We start from the raw sequence: 22908 nt of genomic DNA, 5'->3' as shown, positions 1-22908 counted from the left end.
GACTCACTTTTAAAAAAAATCACTTTGGAAGAACCACAAACGTCTCCCATCTGCCAACACCCAAGTTGGATTGAAAGAAGTTGAACATTTTCAACATCTAGTTGTCACCTAACTGACAATTTTAGGATTAAATGGCATTGGCATCCCCGCAACGGATAAAATGAACCAAAGCAGCACCGAGGGTGAAAGAGCTGCATTTTCCAGAGCTATTTCAAAACTAAATCTGGATTGAAAACCACATGTGAACCTAAAAACTGAATATTCAGATATCTGACTTCTTTAATCCAGCAAGTGTTTGTACGTCATTCAATCAAACTTTTCAAACAAAGTCAGAATTAAAGTAAATCATGTGATACCTAAAGATTCAAAGCCCTAATTAATGTAAATGTATACAAGACATAACAGAATCAATACTGTCATTTCTTTTGTCCCTGAGTGGGTTGTGGCATCAGCCTCGGAGATCCAGCATCAGTCAGACTCTATCAGGAGGCGTCCAAGTCCCTCCGGCATCTTCGGCGTGTATTACACTGTGCAGTCGCGCTTGAAACTTGTGAACTCTTAAGAAATATCTTTATTTCTGAATAATTGGATCTAGACCATCAAATTTAGACAAAGAAAACTGATCACAGACACAATTACAGAGTTGAAATTTTCCACTCACTTAAATTTAATGATGATTAATTTTCCTAAATGATGTTGTTTCGCTTGGTTTTTATTTTTTTCTGCCTTTTTTGTTGTTTTGTTTTTTTTTAACTTGGTTCTCTTAATCTGTTCAAAGACATTTCTGGAAATTATTACACACAAATATAGAAGTATAGAGTTCATTTCCATAGAAATTAAGATTACCGAAGCAATGCAAACACCAGATGAGAACAGGCTCATGCTTATTCCCGGTGCCCTAGTAAATAATAATAGTAAATAGGATTCTCCCGGCAGCACGGCACTATGCACATAAACACCTGAGCCAGAGGCTGACAGATGTACGCTTCTCCGTAGATTCGGTTATTCAAGGGACGCCACTGAAGTGGGGTTAAATATCTCTCTCCCTCTTTCCCCCAACTATCCCCGTGTGTGTCGGCGTAATCTCTGACCTTGATTCGTTCAACCCCTGAGGAACTATATTTATCTACGTAAAAACCACAATCTTTAACTTGTTCTCTCCTAAGCATAGAGGCTAAATCCCTGTCTGTCGTGACTGACCTTGAAGCCCGGCGTTGACGAGAACAAATGTAATAGCGTTCTAACAGCAGCCCAGAGAGGAGCGGTGAGCTGCACAGAGCACTTGGCAGATGAAATTATTCCTAAAAACATATTTGCTCCAATGCTGTAAGTGACAGAGTGGAATATGCCCGAGGCAAGGAGGGAGAGAAATCGGCATGTGTGTCGCAGGATGCAGACGGAGCTGCGGGACCCGCAGGAGTCGGCAGCCCTGCAACATACGAGACGACGACACGGACTCTCCTCTGGAGGACTTGGGGTCTCCAACTCCTCCGGATCATAACAGCAGGTGATAAAAACCTCATTCTCTTGATGCCCTGAAACACATACACACGGGCAGACATTTTTCTGCTGTCTCCATGACAATAAATCCTGTTTCCATTAAATAAACATAAGAAGACGGATAAATGGATAGAGAAATGACCCCATAAGTTGGATCTCCCGAGGCAGAAAACGGGGAAAGCAGAATCTTTTCCCCCAAGCCTTAGCAACAGTGGGCCACCACAGGAGAAGAAAGGAATCCATTCATCACACCCCTGGGCGTGCTCAGCTCTTCTTAACCCTGCAGGCAGTCAGTACCTTTGAATCTTCACCGTCTTTGACTGTTTCATATTTGCAGGGGGCCACTAGGGAGGGTGCTGGCTTCTGTATGTTTTCATTACTTTTGTTGGAGCTACATTTTCAGAGGAAAAGGACTGTCTGCCACATGTCAAGGTTACAAGCGATATCAAGTAGGAAAAACAGACAAAAACAAAGTGGCTTTCTAACGGCAAAGGAACAAAAAGACGTCTACAATCATAAACCAATTCTATTTTGTATGCCGAGATATTTACTTTTCTTGTTTTTGAACAAATGCATGAGGAATTATGGCCCGGCGACTGGTCCAGGGTGACCCCTGCCTCTCGCCTGTAATGAGCTGGAATAGGCTCCAGCAGAACCCCGCGATCCTGTACAGGATTAAGCCGGTATAGAAAATGGATGGCTTGAAAATGAAGAATGGAATCATGCGAAGCACAAATCTGTCATTCCTGTGGTACAATGTATCAGAAATAGGAACGTCCAGCAGAAATATCACGCAAAATCAGAAATTAGAGTTCAAGTGCTTCTTGGATGATTCCTCCACCCTCCGCATCCATTCACAGCCACTTCTGCATTCCCTGCTCGATCTGGTTCCACGTTATGATAAAAACTGCACACAAAACGCCAGTACAACAAAAAAAAACAGCTAACCTGAAGCAATCCATAATAAAAAGTTTCAACATAAAGAAATTTGGGTTTTTTTGTGAGCTCAGCAAGATTATCATCAGCACTTCTAAACCTCTTCTCTGTGCCTTGGATCCGAGAGGGTTATAATATATTCAATTTAACCAGTGCTGCTGATATCTGGGGTCCTCTGATCTTAAATGAAAATGTAGTGCTACACTTATGACTCTTGAACTTTTCCTGGCAGGGTCTGGACTTGAATTTACCTCATATTTACAATCATTTCAGTGAATCTTTGTGGTGCATCGATCTTGGGAGGGTTATGAGGCCACTTTAAATAATTTCATATCCATCATTATACATTTACAAACGCCTATTCACATGTGGAAAGGCTTAAAAACAGTTTCCAGGAATAACAAATCTTTACCAGGGCCTAATTTAGTGTGTTAAAAGTTAAATGCGACAAAAACCCCAAGTACACCAACAAACCTTGACCAAATGGTTGCAAAGGAAATAATCTAGATGTTACAATGGCTGTAGTGTAGACCCTTAGTACTGACAGTATTTACACATGACAGTTTCTTTTTCACATATATTATATACAGAGCCGTCTGGGAGATTTGCGAGGCCCTGTGCGAAATGGCCAGAGGAATTTTGGGGTTTTTCGGGTCAGATCGAGTGTCTATATGCGCAATTTTAACTCTCCAATTAGCAAAATACTGGACACCTTCCCCTGCAGTGGCGGAGCGTGGGTCTCAGTACAGAGGGGGCGGGGGATTCTCCATGGGCCCTTATGATAGTCATTTTAACGTTCAACAACACCTCATCCTACCCATCAAACTACATTTATTCTCACTTTTATTGAGCCAAGCCTATAGGCCTATGCTGCAGAAAGCAGAGTAAAGTCACAAACTTGTTCAGAAGAACACACACACACACACACACACACACACACACACACACACACACACACACACACACACACACACACACACACACACAGGCCTGACAGCTGTCAATCACATGGAGCTGAAAACTCAGATAGTCACGTACTGACTCAGTTCCATCTTTGATACAGCTTAAAAACAAAAAAAAACATAATTGGTCTAAAACTACACAATCTATTTATATAGATATAGACACAGCGGTCTATAACATCATTTCTGAGCTCTATAACAGAGAATAGACTCGGCGGTCTCGTTGACACAACACAAAGCTCATTCAAATAGGCAGGTGGTCAAGAATACCACAACTCTGATAAATAAATTATTTAAGAAGGTTACACTGACTCACCAACGGTAGTTGACTCTTCCATAACCCAAAATAATCCAGGTAACGTGGAAAACGGGGTAACTTTCAAAACTTTGTACAAATGTAGTCCTCTTTTAAACTTTAGCGCTAATCTCCTTCACGGCTAATTTGCTGTGACTGTTAAGGCTGATTTATGGTACCGCGTTACACCAACGCAGCGCCTACGGCAAAGGTGCGCGTCGCCGCATAACCTCGCCGTAGACTGCGCCGTAGACTGCGCCGTAGACTGCGCCGTAGACTGCGCCGTAGACTGCGCCGTAGACTGCGCCGTACCCTATGGTGTATGCTCTGCGTCGATTTAACGCAGAACCATAAATCAGGCTTTACACCCAATTGGCTCACGGCCCTGATGCGTTCAGGACAGTTGTAAATTAAGTATTAGAACATTTTATCGTTATTATAGCCTACAATTTATGATGATATATGAATTGCACATATATTTATTGATATGCACAGACTAACACACATTTAGGTCTGTAATGGAACGTGACTGTTGATATTTATAAGGGAAAAAATAAACGAAAAAAAAAAAACCCTGCAAGGGTGGGGATATATATATATCTATATATATATATATATATATATATATATATATATATATATATATATATATATATATAGATAACTAACTAACTAATCAAGAATCAAGAAATCAAGAAAAAGCACTATATATATATATATATATATATATATATATATATATATATATATATATATATATATATATATAGTGCTTTTTCTTGATGTTTTTTGTTTTAATTAGTTATTTGATTTAGTTATATTTAACTCTAATTGGCTTGATTTAAAGTTTTCACAGTTGCAAGAGAACATAGCTTTTCTTATTGCTCCCAGAACCGATGCAATAAGGTCCCGTCCTGCTTTACGCAGGTCCTCGCAGATGCGATGCTGATCTGCATCAAACGTAGGAAAACGTGCATCACCAGCTCGACCTTTCAATTGGTTCTTGCTAATTCGGTTGATGGAGCAGCAAGAAGAGCTTTAAGCTCCGCGGCCAAGAAGCAAACCCAGCCCACTGCACTACTGGGTAAATGTAGTACCTTATTAAATCCATCCCAAAATGACTGGACTGTGTAAATGCTACATCTTAACAGATAAATATGTTGACTCAACATGTATTCTGCATCTATTTTGGTGAAGATGAATGAGTTCAGTTTATTGGACTATTCAGCAAGGAGAAATGGATGAACCACAGGATGAGACGCAAAGAAAGTAAAAAGGCAGTATATTGTCCGACGGTGTAAGCTCATAAAATGACCCGCTATGCCTATAAATCACTGTTATAATGTAATATTAGATTAGTTTTTTTAGATATTACAAATTAAATCGAGGGAAAGACTTACAATTTTGCAGGTAAAATGACTTTGAACTCAGACGAGAGGGTTTCCAAACATACAACAAGCATGTAGGGTGCAAACCCACTGAAGGGTGAAGATGATTTAATTGCAGAGGGGATATACCAAGCTCTGCTGGAAGGACGGCAGTCAGGAGACCCCGGGTGAGACACGAGCGAAGGAATGTATGGCCAGAGTGAGGAGGCTAAATGGGAAAAGCTGAACAAAAAGCAGTTCTGTTGAGGAAAGACGAAAGCCAGGAACTTGTTAAGGGGTTCAAGAGATGTAAACAGGAAAAGGAGTCAAGAGATTTAGAGAAAGGAGTGTAAGAGAAACCTTCCTCCATAATGATCTCTGAGCTCCTTCTAATTGGGCAAATGTCTGAGAGGGCGCCTGGCAACCTGCTCTGGAGTCCAGGTCAGAGACCAGGAGAGGCAGGAGGCAGGAAGGGGAAGCATCCACAGACACAAAGGGGGCCGCTGCTAAAAGGTTGGGCTACGTGAAAGTAATGAATTGAGAGGTTGTACATGAGCAGCATTGACCTGGACCCTGTTCCCTGGTCTGTACTTGCCTTAATTCCCTTTTTTTTCCCCATGCTCTCCATCCATTACAGCCTGGAGAGCTGAATGAACTAAGGTTTAGGGCAGGGGTCGGCAACCCAAAATGTTGAAAGAGCCATATTGGACCAAAAACACAAAAAACAAATATGTCTGGAGCCGCAGAAAATGAAAAATCTTGTATCAGCCTTAGAATGAAGGCAACACATGCTGCATGTTTCTATATTAGTTATTACTGGGGGAAGATTTTTTTTTTCATTATGCACTTCAAGAAAAAAGTCCAAATGTTGAGAAAAAAGTCGAAATGTCGAGAAAAAAGTCAAAATGTTGGAAAAAAAAAGTCGAAAGGGCGAGAAAAAAGCTGAAATGTCAAGAAAAGTAAAGATTTCGAGAAAAAAGTCGAACTGTGAGAAAAAATTTGAAATGTCGAGGAAATAGTCAAAATTTTGTGAAAAAAGTCTAAATGTAGAGAAATAAGTCGTAATGTCGAGAAAAAAGTCGAAATGTCGAGAAAAAAGTCGAAATGTTGAGAAAAAAGTCAGAATTTCAAGAAAAAAGTGTCGAGATTAAAAAGGAAAGGAAAAAGGGAGGAAAAAAAGAGAAAAAAAGGAAAGAAGAAAAAAGAAAAAAGGAAAAAAAGAAGAAAAAAAGAAGAAAAGAAAAAAAAAGAAGAAAAAAAGATTAAAAAAAGGGGAAAAAAAGAGAAACAAGAGAAGAAAAGGAAAGAAAAAGAAAAAAGACGAAAAAAAGAAAAAAAGGAAGAAAAAAAGGAAAAAAAAGGTCAAACATTTTTGAAAAAGCTCCAGGAGCCACTAGGGCGATGCTAAAGAGCCGCATGCGGCTCTAGAGCCGCGGGTTGCCGACCCTCGGTTTAGGGGAACACATCTGGCTTCAGGTGATGATGACTCGGCTTCAGCTGTGGCTTTTTGTGAAAGGGTGAAAGGCGGGACAATTTTTGTACGTCAGCATCAATGGGTTAATTGAGTGGCAATACGAAGTCGGTGGTAAAGAGGGAAAGGGTGAAAGGCATATGGATGGAGACTAAAATCGAGAGATGAGACCAAATAATTAAAGGATGAGAAGCTCTCTGTGGATCTCAGAGTCTCTTCCTTGTGTACTTTCTGACTATTAAATCATGCTCTGAAAGAAATGTCCCCGTGTCGGTAATGGTCTTTATTGACTCACCTACTGAGACCAGGACAACTCCCACCTCTTCAGATTTGTCAAAGTCTTTCCAAATAAGTTGTCAAGAAAAAATAAATCTATGCTCCACTCTACGCGAGACCTTTAGAAAATCAATGTATGTATTCACTCGTCAACAGAACCCTGATAAGAGGAATACACACGTCAAGCGAACACGGCAGACAGCGGCGCCTAGCATGCACACCGTTTTTCTCTGGTGCATCCTCCAGTACAGCAACAGAGGATGTTTCAAATGTGTTCATTCCCTACAAAAGGAAAGCGAGAGAGAGAAAGGACACACTCGAGCGCAAAAAATAAATAAAATGGAATGGGGCCTGGATATTCTGCTGACTCGCACCCCCCTGAACCGACAGCCTCCTCCTCCATTTCCCCGCTTACAGTATTTTCAAGTCCCTGGAGTTTACAACCAAATGGAAAGAGATTGTTTCATGTTGGCACCATGGGAGTTCTAGTTGCTTTCTTCCCATGTCTTTGCATTAACCACCTCGCTCCGTTCTTCCATCTGGAACCTTTACACGTTGGCTTATACCCGTTACAGCCCTCTCACCACTCATTAGATATGAGCCCTGGCGTGTGATCAAGGTTACACTCCCTTAGCCTGGCTAATTAAAGCGACAAGACCCTATGTTTTATCCTCCAAAGTCCATCTACTCTAGGGCTGAGGATCCATTCAAATGTCAAGAATCAATTCCATTCCGATTCTTAAGATTCAGAATTGATTATCAAGATTATATTCGAACTGATTCCGATATCGATTTGGGTTAGTGTTATTAAAAATGTTTTTTGAGCTGTTCCCTGAATTATATGACTGTAGTTATGCGACATGTTAATACTAGTATTATATTGAGATTCAACAGCAAGTATTGGCAGTTAATGATGCTGTAAGGACCAATCACCTCCCAGAATGCTGATAGAACTGCTTTCAGAAACATTGTGTGGGTCAGAATTATCAAACGAATCCAGGGCAGCAAACAGAGGACAGATGAAATGGGTTTTAATTTTTACCACATTCCGTTTTTATTTTTTCCATTTTCTGTCTTTTTCGGTTTTAAATTTTTGAGAATTTGGTTTTTAGCATTTTATGCAAATGTAACCCCAAGACAGTATATAAAGTAATGAAATATATATAATTTATGCTATGTTTTTTTTATAAAGCAGCACAATGTAACTTTCAGCTTTTGTTGAGTTTGGCGGCTCCTTTGGACAAAAGGCCTCCTCCGATAAAACTTTTATTTTCTTTGGTTTTTTTGCCACTTCGGTCATGACACCAGCTTCTGCTGAGCTCTGCGCTCCACGCCCCACCCAGCTTTCGTCTCAACTACGAATCGGGAAGGAGGGGGAAGTGACGTATGCCGTAAAGCAGTCAAAGCCGTAAAAAATGTGTAGTTTTTTAGTTTTTTAGTTTAAAAAAAAAAAAAAGTTGTAATGTAATGATGAAAACAGAAAATCGTTTAGACATACGAATCGATTTTTAGGAATTAATTAATTAATTAATCGATTTAGAATCGGAAAATCGATTTTTTCAACACAGGCCTAATCTACTCCCCTCATCACATGCTGCTCATACCTTGGTATGCCTTTTCATTGGTCTATAGGCTCGCGCTGCTAGAGATAGATAGGTCGATCTGATGTGAAAAGTAGGTTCGATTGAAGTAAAGTGACGTCGGCACTTAAAGGGACAGTGTCAAATAAAAAGACTAATGAATTGACACGTGGTAAGAGTGATGGGCCTTACAGTCAAACGTATTGACCACAGGACTACCTGTGGTGCTGGGAAACGGCCCTGGGAAAGATTTTCTGAGCCTTTCAGTAGAGCCGCCTGCTGCTGAATGAGCTAATCCATGATATTCCTGTTGTGATGGCCGTCGCCGTCTGAATTTGATCCACGCGTGCCCAAAATACAAAACTTTCCTTGCACGTTTAATCCGTATTTCTGACTCTTTAGGTAAATTTCAGTCAGAAAGGAAATGAAAAGGCCACCGGAAAGAGAACATGAGTCACTCTCACCAAGACACTACAGCCTGAGGGAGGCAGATAAGTGCGCTGGAAGTTTGATACGAGCCGGAGTCCTGACATTTATGTTCCCGCTCCTGCGAGCTGCTACCTGTGAAAATATGGTCAGTTCAAATCTGCTCACAGGGAGGTGTTTGGCCCTGCGGCGGTCCGCATACTGGGACTGGGCGGCTCTTGGCCCGGGCTTTGACAGCCACAGATATAAAAGGACTAAGAACACAGATGCCTCGTCATTAAATATTTACACGAGACGAAACAAAAAAGTCTTAGTTACAGTAAATCAGGAGAGAGAGGCGTGCCAAAGTTTTTATGACTTTAGCTCTCTAGCGCATGAATAAAGACGTGATTTTTTTACCGTTGTGCACGTGTTCATGTGCACGTGCGTCCCTGTTCATCCCGAAGGCTCGTGTTTTCTTTGCTGATCTTGACAATAACAGCGATGATCATCGTCTGCTCTGCTTCATCGGGTGCAATAGTGTAACGCTGCCATTCTCCTGCACATTCATCACTGTCAAGCCTCTGCTGTGCTTCTTAAGCACCACAAGTGCACACACACACACACACACACACACACACACACACACACACACACACACACACACACACACACACACACACACACACACAATACCAGGAGGAAGCATGAGCCTGTCATGTCAGAGACATTCTAATTCACTGCACAAGAACATGCTTATTTTTTCCATCAGCATCTGCCATCAGGACAGCTGAGGCCCGACGGGCTAACAATGCATCAACTGGAGCTGGACGGCGCTGAGAACTACTTTAAATAAGTGCTCTATTTACTCGAAAACCAAAAAAGGAGGGATGGAGGATTTCTTGAGGTGGAGCTGCAAACACTTCCACACCTTAGTAGTGAGGGTTGGATCAATGACATCGCAGGTATTGTGTATTGTTCAATTACATTTTCAAAATCTATGACCAAAAAAAAGTTGTTAAAAAATGTACTAGAAAGCAGGAAACACCCGGTGGGATATGCAATAATTTGACAGGGTTCGGCCGACATCAGTATTCCCCAGCAGTCTCGGGAGGAATTCCTGGAGAGACAGAAGCTCCATTCACACCGCCACTTCCCTCCACCTCTGTAGCTCCTTTATTCCACCCCGCTGTGCTTCGTGGATCTGAACGGGCTGTTACGGGTGTATTCTGCCTCGGGAGGTCATTACAAAAGCGCATTAGGGTTGAGGATAACTTCAAACTCCACAGGGAGGATGCAATCCCTCCGTCACAAAGACATGAGACAGGTATGTTCAGGTCCACTGCCATCATGACTTGCCAAGACTAGCAAACTTGTTCCTACTTGGGGCACTTGTTCCCTAAATTTCTTTTGGGATTAATAAAGTATCCATCTCACTATCTACTTTATCTATCTATCTATCTATCTATCTATCTATCTATCTATCTATCTATCTATCTATCTATCTATCTATCTATCTATCTATCTATCTATCTATCTATCTATCTATCTATCTATCTATCTATCTATCTATCTATCTACTCAGCGAATCCTGTCGCTTTGCTTAGCAGCGTGGAGGATCCTACCCCAGCTGACGCCTGGTCGACATCTTCCTCTTGGGAACAGTAAAGATCAGCGACGACAGGGAAACAGAGACCAGCATGACGATGTGAAACCACGGGAACAAGCAAGTAGAAACTGGATTTTTGGTTCTCCAGTACGTCTTTATACCACAATTTCCAAATGAAATTGTCTAAAGTGAAAGCCTTTTTAAACATTTAAATTTCTGTTTTATCAGACTGCAGAAAAAAAGGTGTCATTTTATAGGTATAAACTATGATAATGTTCTTTAGCTCTGGAAAATGTGGCATTTTGCATGCAGGCTGAAATATAATTCTTGGGTATTTTCCAGATACTCCAAGCATCACACAGTCTGACCTTCGGCTGATCTTGCTGAAAAGTCCAGTCCTGGAAACACAGAACTCCCTCGGCTGTTTCCACTTGAGGATAAGTTTTATTTTTTACTGTAAGATAACCAACTCCCAGTTATTTTGAAATGACTTTACAAACTTTTTTTCCAGATAGGCAGGCAGCAATAATTGCCTCTCTAAGACCAATGTCTGTCCTCCTTGGCATTATGTTAACAAACCTACACCTGAATGCTTCTAACAGGACAAATGTATTATTTTTTTTTATTTCCCTCACTCACATTTCATTTCCACTTTCATGCACAGATAACATGCATTTATTTAATATTTTTACCATTCATTAAAAAAAAAAAACTTTTGGTTCAATTACAGCCAAGTAGCTCAAATATTTTTATAAACTATACAACAGGAGGAGAAGACTTCTGTCTGCTGAGTCGACCACCTGCAGAGACTTTCATCAGCACGTTTTGCACTCCTCGGTAAATCAGGCCAAACAGCAGGAAACCACGGCGTAGAAACCAGCCCATCCAGAGCTTCTCCAGACAGCCCTTAAAACGGCAGTAATACCTGAGTTAGGGCTGGGCGATATATCGAGATTTTAATGTATATAGATATATTTTCAAACGCGATATGGTATGAGACAATATCGTTTATATCAAGAATTTTTTTTTTTTTTTTGATTTTGATATAGCTTATTTTGTGACAAATTGACTGGAATGTTTTAATTGAGATTTGCACAAATGTTTTGTTATTTGCACAACTGTCAACCTCAGTGGAAAAGTCTGCCTGTTACTGTCTACATTGTATTAATTGCACAGTGTATTTTAATTTAATTGTTATGCAGGAAAGGGATATTTGTTTTATTTTATTCAAAGAAGCATTTTTATTCTATATATGCAGGCAGTTTATTTTTATTTCATTTGTTTTATACATTTTGATATTGTGCAGACCTCTGTTAATAAATGTACCTGTGTGACATTTGGCACGAGGCTTTGTATTAAAACTGACTGTTTTTTTAGGGGTTTGCCTCAGAAAAAATGAAGCTAACAGAGATGCTATGCTATAATGCTTTGCTATGGCACAGAAAAAATATCGATATATATCGAGTATCGCCATTCAGCTAGAAAATATCGAGATATGACTTTTGGTCCATATCGCCCAGCCCTAACCTGAGTGATGGACAGCAGAAACTGGTATCTGTGCATATCCAAGTGCTGCCATCAGATTCAGGCCTCAGACCCGACCGCAGCGACGCGGCCACTTATGTCAGCAGATGGACTTCAGATGGATCCCAGCCAGGGCTGTTGTGCAGGACGGCCACCAGCTATATCACCGCCGAGGCTCGTTATGTTCCAGCCACGGAGAGCCATGAGATGTGTGTTTTATAACCAGCCGCATCAATATACAGTTCAGTCACAGTGGTAGCACTTCAGCATGTGGGCCGACAGCCACCGCTGCCGCCCGCATTACCATTCAACCGCTCCTTCTCTACCTGGTTGTTAGGGCTCCGGCTGACAGCTCACACTAATATATGTGGCGGCGTGGCGGCTCATACTGATGTGAGTCCAACAACTGGGATATAGTAGCATATAGTAGATGTAAATATTACAAAATAGAGATGGAGCTGTGGGTGTTATATCTCTCAGCGCCTGCTAAACATTTATGCTCATGTTTGCTCTTCAGCTTAACTCCTATGGTTTAATTTGGCTTTTTTTTTTTCTTTGCAACATCTTTGTTCACTTGGCTTTCAGGGCACAGCTCCCCGTCCTCCTCAGTATGTGTGTGGAGTATCAGAAGCCAGAGGAGCAGTCCAACTACCTGTCTGTCCTCAGCTGCCCCGTTGACCCAGAGCTTGATTGTGATGCTGAAAGTTTACTAGAAGTACTCATGAGGTTGCGGCAGCTCCTGACCTTGAGATGCTGTCAGCACTGTAACTCAATTCCTCCATGAACCCAGCAGTGGCGAGCTGCAGCGCACGCTTTGATAAATTGCAGGGGCCGCACGTGGGAGAAGCGGGACTGAATCTAACGCATATCGCAGGTTTTGAAGACAATATAATAATATAATAATAATAATAATAAACTTTATTTATATAGCACCTTTCTTAACAAAGTTACAAAGTGCTTCCCATGAACACTAAAATACATCAAGATAAAAATAAAGTGCATAGTGGATAAGAACATAAGACAGCAATAACCAAGTCTAAAATTAATAACAATAGAGGGAATGCGCATGACATCACAGATCACTTCACAGCAGATTTCGCCCACTGAGTGGCAGAAAGACTGAGTGTCAGAAAGACTGAGTGGCAGCGTAGACTTTCAGTTTGAGCAACTGGAAAACATCTAAAATGGGAAAGAGATGTTGTGCGATCGACTGTACTCATAGATTTAGCAAGAAATCGGAGTTATAGTTTTACAGACTGCCGAAAAATAAGCTTAAGAGAGGATCGCTGCAAATCGCAGAAACAACTGGATTCCAGGCACCGAAACGTGGATTTGCGGTTCCCATTTTGTATCAGGTAATGTTGGATTTTTGGGTAGCTAACTTTAAACGGTCGAATTATAAAGTCCGGTGTCCTCATCACTTTAATTTCTACAACAAATCCTGCCTTGAAGTAGGAACAAGCGTCAAGACTTTTGTACGCCTTCAAGCTTTGCTTCGTGTATTTCCCCGGCGTAGAAATTAAGTACATATAAATATCAGGAAACTCGATTCGTGGCCAAATATCAATGTCCATGGACCACTGGTTCTTGGGGTAACTGTACGGGTCACTGTCAAGTCCAACTGCCTTAATTTAAGCCAATAATCGGCTGTTATCCCGTCTTCTCCACAGTTTCCCCTACTAGTTGCAGCTGTTTTTGCCACCAGTGGGGAAGTGACATCAATACATACCCTCTATATTCACACCACAATAAAAGCTTTTCTAAAAACGAATGTTTTTAGTAAAGATTTAAAAGCAGTGGGGGATTTAGCTGACCTGATCTCAGCAGGTAAAGAGTTCCAAGGTTTGGGGGCCCGGACTGCAAAAGCTTGATCACCTTTGGTCACAAGTCTGGCACTGGGAATGATCAGAAGGCCACTACTTGCTGATCTGAGGGAGCGCCCTGGCAGGTAGGGAGTTATGGAGGTAAAAGTTATTTAAAATAACTAGGGGCTTGGTTATTTATTTTAAAAGTCAACAATAAAAGCTGATCTCCAAAGTTCTGCAACAATGCAGCAAGGAAGAGGACGCATCTCACCCGCCTCGCTGGGAGAATGAGCTGCACGGCTCGCAGCAACATGGATTCTGACTGTTACGTCAATGTGACGGGCCAGAAAGCAGGATGCAACTAATCTGGGCTGCTGCTGATTCCACTAAATCTGTGTCATGCTCTCTATTCACAACTGGATTGTGCAATCTCAAAGCATTAAAAGCCATCGAAGCCTTGCAACTATATTATTATCATCACTTCAAAAAAAAAAAAAAAAAAAGTCAGCAATGACTTTAATCTGTGTGTGTTTTCTATTTCAGCGGTTGAGCTGTATCCCATCTGCTCCGTCAGGCTCCAGAGGGGAGTCCAGCGGTGGTCGATGAGTGATACGGGTGGTTTCTCACCATCCCTGTGTTTTCCTTTGGCTTTTATCTCTCTGAAGAAAGTAGAGGAGTAACTGTCCATTGATCTTGGCGGGTGGTGAGGCTGGTTGGAGCAGGGGTGGGGTGCGACTAACAGGGATGAGGAGGTTGGTGCTGGTGATGGTGCTGGCAGGAGAGTCTGGACGCCTGCTTTTTTTTTTTGACTAAATGTGTCAGAGTGTTCAACCTTGATCTAACTTTAATGAGCCCACTGGGGACGATACAGCACTGTTCTCATCGGGCTGGCAGACGACACGGGTTTGAAGATGAACGCAGAAGAGAAAAAAAAAGGAATGGGGAGAGACTGTGTAAGGGAAAGGCTGGATTAATAAGTCAAACATGAATGAAGACAGTAGCGTGACATTAAAGAACTGGGCAGGAACAAGAGAAAGAGATGTGAGTCAAAGACTCCGAGTCCCAGAAATACCCCTGCCCTTAACCGTGCATGTTTCTAACGGCTGCATTAGTTAGGGAGATTTGTTCAAGTATGTCCTCAAACATTAAATGTTTGCAGGATGCAACACCGAGAGGCAGCATGGTACACATGTGGCTGGATGACCCATAACCTTCACTCAGAGGCTCTGAATACCAGCTTTGACGAAGCAGCTGTCGCCGCTTCGGCCACGACCTTGTCTCCTTCCTCCTCGTCTGCATCTTGTAGATCTGGAGGTTTGGTGGGATGTGATTCCACTGAGGAATCCTCCCTTTGCGGCGCTAATATTCGAGCTGCCGTGTAAACAATGGCAGCTCGAGAGACTGAAGACTGAGAGAGACTCTGTTGGCACTTTTGGACTGCTGGAAAGTTTTTATTGTTCTGGTAGCACTTCCTTTTTCCTGCAGACCATCAGTTTATATGCTGGCTTTAAAAGGGCCGTTTGTTCACAATAGGAGTCAGAGTAGTTGCCATCTGAAAGCAACACAGAGTAACTTCTGCCATCTGTAGCGCAGAGGCTCCTCCTGTAGACATGGAGGTGCTGTTGCTTTAATAACGCCACCCATGATTTCTTCTGGATCTTTATCTTGCACCGTCACTTTCTTGTTTTCTCGTCTTCTATCATCTCTTCCTCTGTTGTCTTAGTTGCTGCAGTCCTATCCGCTGTAGCTCTCTGAGCCGGCTTCGTTTAGCAATCGTTAGCCATCATGGTCGTTGTTGTGCGGCATGGTGCCGTGAAGCAACACGAAACACAACCAGGACAGGAGCCCGGACCTACTGTGGGTGTTTATGCCGATGCAATGATGTACGGGAGGATGCAAGAGCTGCATGATGCAAATGACAAATAATCAAATATCCCTTCAAATGAAATGAACACTGATATTTCAATATGGTGTTGGTAGTTTTAATTTTTTTCCCAGGTGCTCGTTTCCCTTCAAAGCCAAAAACCTGCATGTTGATTAGCGACCTTAGATTGAGCAAGTGTGTGGTCCATGCGCGGAGCTACGATGGACTGGCCAGGATGTAGCCCGGATGAGGTTTTTAAAAGACCCCTGACCCTTAATAAGAAGATTCTGGTGTGGATAATGGATGCATGGATTTTAACGCAAAAATCCTCCTTGCTGCGGCTTTGAAACCCCTCTGCAACGGTACCACCTCGGACCACCGACGAGTTACACAGCTGCCGTCAACGCTACAGCTAATGATTGGGGACGACCCGGTGTGTCCTGTAATGCCACTTTGTCCCACTAGAGGCATGTTCTGTTACATCTTACCCTGGAAGTTGACTCGTGGACATTCTGTTGGTATAATATAAGATCGGTCCAGGATGAGAGCGTATGAGAATAACCTCATAGATGTAACTAACTATTTTAGTTACATTTCACTCTGCATGACTAGCATCTCTCTAATCTTGGGTACGATGTTGAGAATGGTATGTGCAGAAAGTATCGTAGGCTACGATGATGGCAGGTCGGCATTATGGAAAAAAAATAAAAACTTCCAATTAGTAGTAGCTTATGTGTGTGCCAAAATCACTTGGTGAAGGAGAACATTTATTTAACACGTTAGTTCGTATTTTGTCTTTCCATTGCTGCCAAGTCACATTAACTAATATCATTTCAGGAAATCTGATTTGAAGCAACAACAAAAGATACTTCTGCACTTCTATCACTTTCATCTGTAATGGTCCAAAATCCCGAGGAGAATGACGGGCCTAGAATTGACTCTGATGACATGTGGTGGAGGAATCTCTGTGTAATTAGGACTTACTTATTTCTCTTTAGTATAACTAGCACCTCAAATGCAGCCAGGGAAGAATATTCCTCTCTAATAACTATCAAAGCATCCCTCCCACATGGAGGCACCAACCGTACAGACGCATCCACCGAGGTTTTCCAAGTACAGAGTAGACGTCTTCTGTGAAAAGATGCATTTTTGTGCAACTATAAGAAGACATGCTAATCGTTTGGTTTACTAACTCTTAGGGTCGCTTGGTCATAATGATTTAATGTCAAGCGTCTGCACCGAGAAAATTATTTATTAGGTTTGATCACGAAGGAAAAAACATGCAGCCTCAAGCAATCTGGGCTTTGCAACAGTCGATGTCAGTCGTTTTCTGATATAACTCTCTGCACTGGAAGTAGACGACCACCTGCTGGCGAGCACATGCAGACCACCCCAAACAGACCAGGACTTCTCTGCAGAGTTTACCCCCCCCACACACCCACAAAAAGGAGAAAAAAGGTGCTCCTATGGCAACACAACAAAGCAGTGTTTCTCTGAAAGGGGGGGGGGGGGTCATGCTCACTTTGAACCTAATGAATGAGGCATTCACAAACAGATGGAGAGGAGAAACAAATTAACACATCAGTGGAAATTAAAAGGCAGTAAAAGAGTCACGGAGGATATATATGGTCTTACAACGGCACGCCATCTTTGGCAGGGGGGAGGGAGGGGGTCAAAATCCATCCAATATAATAAAGAGAGCGGCAAGCTCTGCACGAAAACAAAAGCACGAGTCAAAGGAAGGTCCGCACCTCTGCGGGGGGGAGCATATTGTCAATCACCAAGCGCCGCTGTAGCAAATTAGATCAGCCTCTCTCAGGCTTCTGTTTAACCAGATGTATTTCCTATAACAGCAGAGAAGAAACTGTGTGGTGACGTGCACAATTGCCACATTGCAGGATGTGCATTGTCAAATTAATTCGGCCCCCATCACTCCACAACTTCTATTTTATATAAAAAGCAGACAAAACCAAATGGAATTTGCCAGAGAGGTCTGCCCGGGGGAGCCGACTCCCTCGGGAGTATATGCAGATCTTTTCTTATTTATCATTTCATTTATTTAAAGAATTCTCCATTCGGAGTTTGTTTCTGATGATTGATGTGAGGATCTGTAGCCCAACGAGCGAGGACCAGGGGGAAAATGGAAAAATGGGAATCGTCGGCCGCAAACAGAGTCGCAGACGACTGATGACTTTATTGTGTTTATTTGTCGGAGCAACGGCGGCGGCGGCGGCTCGGGTCGGATCAATCTCATGCCGCTCACGCAGAGAGGAGAGAGGCGGCCTGGCTCTGCAGGGGTCCTCACGTCTCCTGCCTCCCCTCTTCCACTTTCAGCCCTCTGCTGTTTCCCTCCCTTCATCAATAATACACAACGTATCTGAACTTCAACGGTGGAATATCCTTCAGGTGAATTCTGACAATACCAAACCGAGCCTTCAAGGATGCGACTGACAGGTACAGCTCCCTGCTCATCCCGTCCAAAAAACACGGAGCAGAACTAACAACGGCAGCTCCCCGCAGACCCGGATTTGGCTCCGTTCAGTTTAACGAGCGTTTAACTCATCCGATGAGTCACCAGCGCTGCGTAAAGGCGTCAGCTGTCATCATCCCGAAGACTCGGCACATGGGTGACATCTCTGACCTATAATTAGCAGCCGCTCGTATTTTCTGCACAGTCAGAGAAACATCCTGACCTGCTGGGAAACCTGCTGTCACTTCCATGTCTGCAGCACCGAATAAACAGTCTGGGATGGAATTAGCCACAGAAAACTGCCAGAAACGTGCAGATCTGAAGGCCAGTTCCTCCAACTGCATCTGCTGAATGGGAATGTTAAATGGACTGTGGTGAAGTGGCTCTTCTCTTGTCTTGTTGACGACCTGAAGTCCGCCCAGTGCTACGAACACATCTGGGGCGATGCGGGCACGATGCGCCGCCTCATCCAGGGACCCTTTGACACGTAGACTCCCCGAGTCGGAGATCAAACCAGTGACCTCCCTTGACAGACAGCCGCTCTGCCCCCTGAGCCCCGGCCGCCCTACGAGGAATCCATCTACTCGGTGGCACGCTTTGAAGCCCCCGGCTCCATCTGCTGCCAGCTGCACCGCACCTCGCCCTGCAGGGATGGCACTGAGCAATGACTTCCTCGGCTTTGCACGCATCTAATTGGGACACACGCTGAGACACCGAATTAACCATTTGCAGCTTCCTAGAGTGGACACATACACACACACACACACACACACACACACACACACACACAGGTGTGTATGCAGTTGTACTCGCCTTGCTTACGTTTTTCTAATATTTTTGTATGTTAATCAGATACTGGCATGTGCAAAAGTGACTTCCCCGCCCATGAGACTGTTTCTGGTCGGGTGAAAACATAAAAGCACCATTGTGGGTCTCAGTATCCGACGAATACAAGCTCACACCAAAAACAGCATCACTTTTTAATTAGGGTTGCAACTAACGACTATTCTGACCCTCGACTAACGAAACAATAAGTCGACTAACCGGGTTATGAATCTTGTATTTTATTAAATGGCTCTTAATTAGCTCTCAGCTTTTAAATGTTGCATGAAGTTGTTTAAATGATGTGTTAATGAACTTTGCTGCTAGTCGCTCAGGTGTTGCATCACCAGCCACCATATTGTTTACCTGGCGCTGTACTCTATTGATCATGTGCAACTCTCAGCAGAGATGGGAAGGAAGAAGATGCCTCACTATGTCAATTTTTTTGGTTTTTGTCTAATCGTTGCATACCTACCTTTCATTATTCAACAATGAAGTCAAAAAAGTACAAAGTACCACCATGATTCAACAGCTTGTAGATCAACCTTTACCAGAAATTATTAATCACTGTTTGACTTTATGGGTCTCTCATGTCTGGAGGAATTTGGGCCGTTTTACTTTACCACATCGCTTCAGCACATTGACGTGTTTAGGTATTTGCTTATACACCGCTTTGTTAAGATCCAAACACCGGATTTCAACTGGGTTGAGGTCCGGACTTCGACTACATCGTTCCAAAACCTCAATTATCTTATTTTTCAGACATTTGCATGTGGATTTGCTGGTGCTGCTTTGGTTTGCATGAAAAAGATAGCCTTGCATTTTCTTTCAGAAGACTCGGAGGTACACGGAGGAATTCACGCTCAGCTCACAGATCACAAGATGCCCAGGTCCCGTGAATGCAAAACAACCCTGAATCATCATGCAGGGTGATTCCTGCAAGGCAACCACCTTTCATGTCCCCTCGGCCTTCCAAGAGCGAAACAGATTTTTTGTCTATGCAAGTAAAACAGTATTTCCAAGTAAGTATGAACGTGGTCTACTTAACATTTGAAACTGTAGTTGCAGCTCTCCGCCACCACGTCAGATACTGGCGCTACACTGCGATCCACACGTCAGCAAAGCCCCCCAAACAAGACGGATGTGGGGGTTCAACTCCGCTGGGGCAGGAAACATTGCTGCAGGAGACGTTTTACCGGTCTGATCAAGAGCAGTTTTGTGAACTTCAGTCCTTCTAATCGTCCCATTATGGGTTTTTACCGTTTAACAGGGCTGTCGGGTCTGAAGATTAAGCTCCTTTTTTAGGTGGTATTTTTGCACACTCTGATCTTGTAGTACATTTCCTGAAACCTGCAGTCCTTGAGCAGAGTGGATGGCGTCTTGATTGTTTGCTGCTTTTGAATAATCCTTCTCTCTGAACTCAGAATCATTTGGGAATGTTTTCTAACCCTCTCCAGACTCCAGAACCAAAATTGCTTACGTCTTCCCCTCTTGGCATTGTGTTACCACACACATAGCTGCATGCTCCAGACCAGTAAAGTGCAAAAAAGTCCTCTTTTCCAGAGGACTGCACTCGCTCTGACGAAGGCTCCATAAAGGGCTGATATTGATGAGCACCTGAACTAGCGAGGTGTGTGAACGGCATCGAACATTATTCCTGCCTTCCCTCTGTGCACATGGAAATATCTGCAATTCACTTTAATCCCACTTAAACATCTCCACAGGTCTCTGGCGCTCTCCCCCAGTCGTCACGGAGACAAGTAGCAACTCCTCTGTGGCAGCATCTGTTTAGTGCAAGGCGAGGCGTGCGTTCTTATCCGCCGGCCCCATTAAACTGCCTTCTCCCCACAGAGGAGAAGCCCGGCAATACCTGCCCGAGTCGAGGGGCTGAACTGCCCCTTCTCGGGCCTGCAGATAAGAACAGAGGTCTTCTTGTCCCTGCTGAATCCTATCGCCCAGCAGGCCCGAATGCCCCGCAACATCAGCCCCAGCATATAAATGCGCCCCATTCTTCTCTGCGAGTGTGTGCGCTGGTCCGTGGGCGGAGGGGAGCATGTTCTCATGGCCGTGGCGTTTCCTGGGCTCTTTGAGTGAAAAGGAAGAGATGGTCATATTAGGCTGATGGATGATTCATCAGCTGAAGGACTTTTGTGAGTGTGTGTGCGCAGAACCGGAGCCATCTGCCTGCAACACGGCTCTGCTTCCTGTTCAACAGTTCCCATCCGTGCCAACTGAACTCAGTATTCCTGGTGATTATGCCTGATTACGGATGTGTGTACAATAAACACCATATTTCCAAACACGGACCCCGAGAGGAGCTCGGCCCGCCTGAATGGAGAGCTCTGTTTCTCTCCGGAGACGAGCAGATCCTCACAAACAGCACAGCGGGAACATCTCTGCACGTATACATCACGCTCAAGACGCTCCAACACAACAGAATGTCATCCTCATTTATTCACCTTTTTTTTTTTTACTTCATGTGTCGCAAAACAAACAAACAGAAATCTAAATACACAAGTTATTTTCTCTGTTCAGAGGGACTACAGTGCTCTCTGAGGGTGTAAAACCCGGGACTACCTGTTTGTGATGGTGTGATCCGCTGGTGCTGGGGGGGTGCCAGGTCTCCACTGGGCTTCCTCAGATCCTTGCCCTCCTCCTCCTCCTCCTCTTCCTCCTCAACTAAACCTTACACCAGCCGTGGGAAAAAAGGAAGAAAAAAAGTCAAGGGAGCAAAGAAAAAAAAAAAAAAAAGAAAGTGCTCGTTTTCCAAAATGTGATTGAAAAAAAAAACCTACAGCGCAGACTTGACGACTGGGCTCCGACTGGGCTCCGACTGGAGGAGGTGAGCAGGAATAAAGATGCTCTACAGCATTAACGCCAGCAGCCAGCTCGGGATGGCAGGATGAGACTCCCCATCGGAGCTCGGCTCGGCTCGGCTCGGTCCAGAGAAATGTTGAAATTGTCGGTATGACAGGTGGCTGAGAGGAGGGACGTCTTCCACATCAAAATAAAGCCCGTCCGTGTTGACCGGCTGCTGGAAGTGTCACCTGTGTGTCGTTGCGCTGGACTCAGCTGTTAATATCCACGTTAAATCCCCCCTCGGAACGGAACCGGGTCGCCGGGGAACCGGGTCGGCGCGCTGCCAGGAGGATGCTGATGCTGCCGCTGCGTGGACGTGGACGTGGATGCTGATGCTGATGCTGATGTGGATGCTGGTGCTGATGCTGCCGTGACCGACTGCCTCAGCCAGAGCCCACGCACGCGCGCGGGAACGAGCGAACGAGCGTCCGGCGAGCTCGCCCCCGGCCGCGTCATGCGCGCCGCAGTGTCTTCCCCATCAGAGCCGGTTGCCCTGGCAACGCTTTTCCTCTGACCTCAATATGGTCGCCTTTTCCTCTCCTCCTCCTTTTTCCCTCTTCCTCTCGCCGGGCCGCGCTGCGTCTGCCGGCGGTCCCGCGGCGCGCACCCTCGCGTGGGCTGCTCGTGGGAGAATCCCCGCTGCTGGTGTCCGCGCAGGACGTGCACGGGGTCGGTTAGTGTTAGTGGTGAGCTTCGGGTTAGTGATGAGCCTCGGTCCCTCCGCTCCGCTCCTCCAGCATCCAGCCCGGCATATCTGCATCAGCCTGACGTCAGAGCACGTTAAAGGCACACCGACCCCTTTTTAGTTTTTACACAGAAACTAAAATAGAGATAATTAAAGCTGCAAGCAGCGATGAACGGGCCCTCGCGCGTGCAATTTTCACCAATAAAGGTCAAGGACTACAAACTAAGTGCGATGACACCAGCCACGACTCTATGTCAAACCATTCAAAAGTTATGGCAGAAAATAGGATCTATCAACTATCGACCAATCAGAAGAAGGGGTGGGGCTAATTTGCACCAATGATGGTCAAGGACTCAAAACCGAGTCCGATGACACCACCCACAAGTCTTTATGTCAAACCATTCAAAAGTTATGGCAGAATGTAGGAACTATCAAATATCGACCAATCAGATGAAGGGTGGGCGCGCTTTTTGGCGTC

The 22908-nt window shown here is 44.0% G+C and overlaps 1 protein-coding gene across 2 annotated transcripts in view; it reads right to left on the bottom strand.

Annotated features, from left to right (window-relative positions):
* nlgn2a (neuroligin 2a) overlaps positions 1 to 22498 on the bottom strand; it is a 289734-nt gene extending 267236 nt beyond the window's left edge. For both annotated transcript variants that reach the window (XM_061710704.1, XM_061710705.1), the window contains exons 1-2: positions 21682 to 22498; positions 21464 to 21571 (exon numbers count right to left, since the gene is read on the bottom strand). The gene's annotated coding sequence lies outside the window, so the exon portion shown is untranslated. The remainder of the gene's footprint in view (positions 1 to 21463; positions 21572 to 21681) is intronic.
* Between the last annotated feature and the right edge of the window lie 410 nt (positions 22499 to 22908).

The sequence above is a fragment of the Cololabis saira genome, chromosome 20 (genome assembly GCF_033807715.1).
Source record: "Cololabis saira isolate AMF1-May2022 chromosome 20, fColSai1.1, whole genome shotgun sequence".
In the NCBI taxonomy this organism is placed as follows: domain Eukaryota; kingdom Metazoa; phylum Chordata; class Actinopteri; order Beloniformes; family Belonidae; genus Cololabis; species Cololabis saira.
Note: the sequence above shows the minus strand (reverse complement) of the source record. Positions and strands in the feature narration are given on the sequence as shown.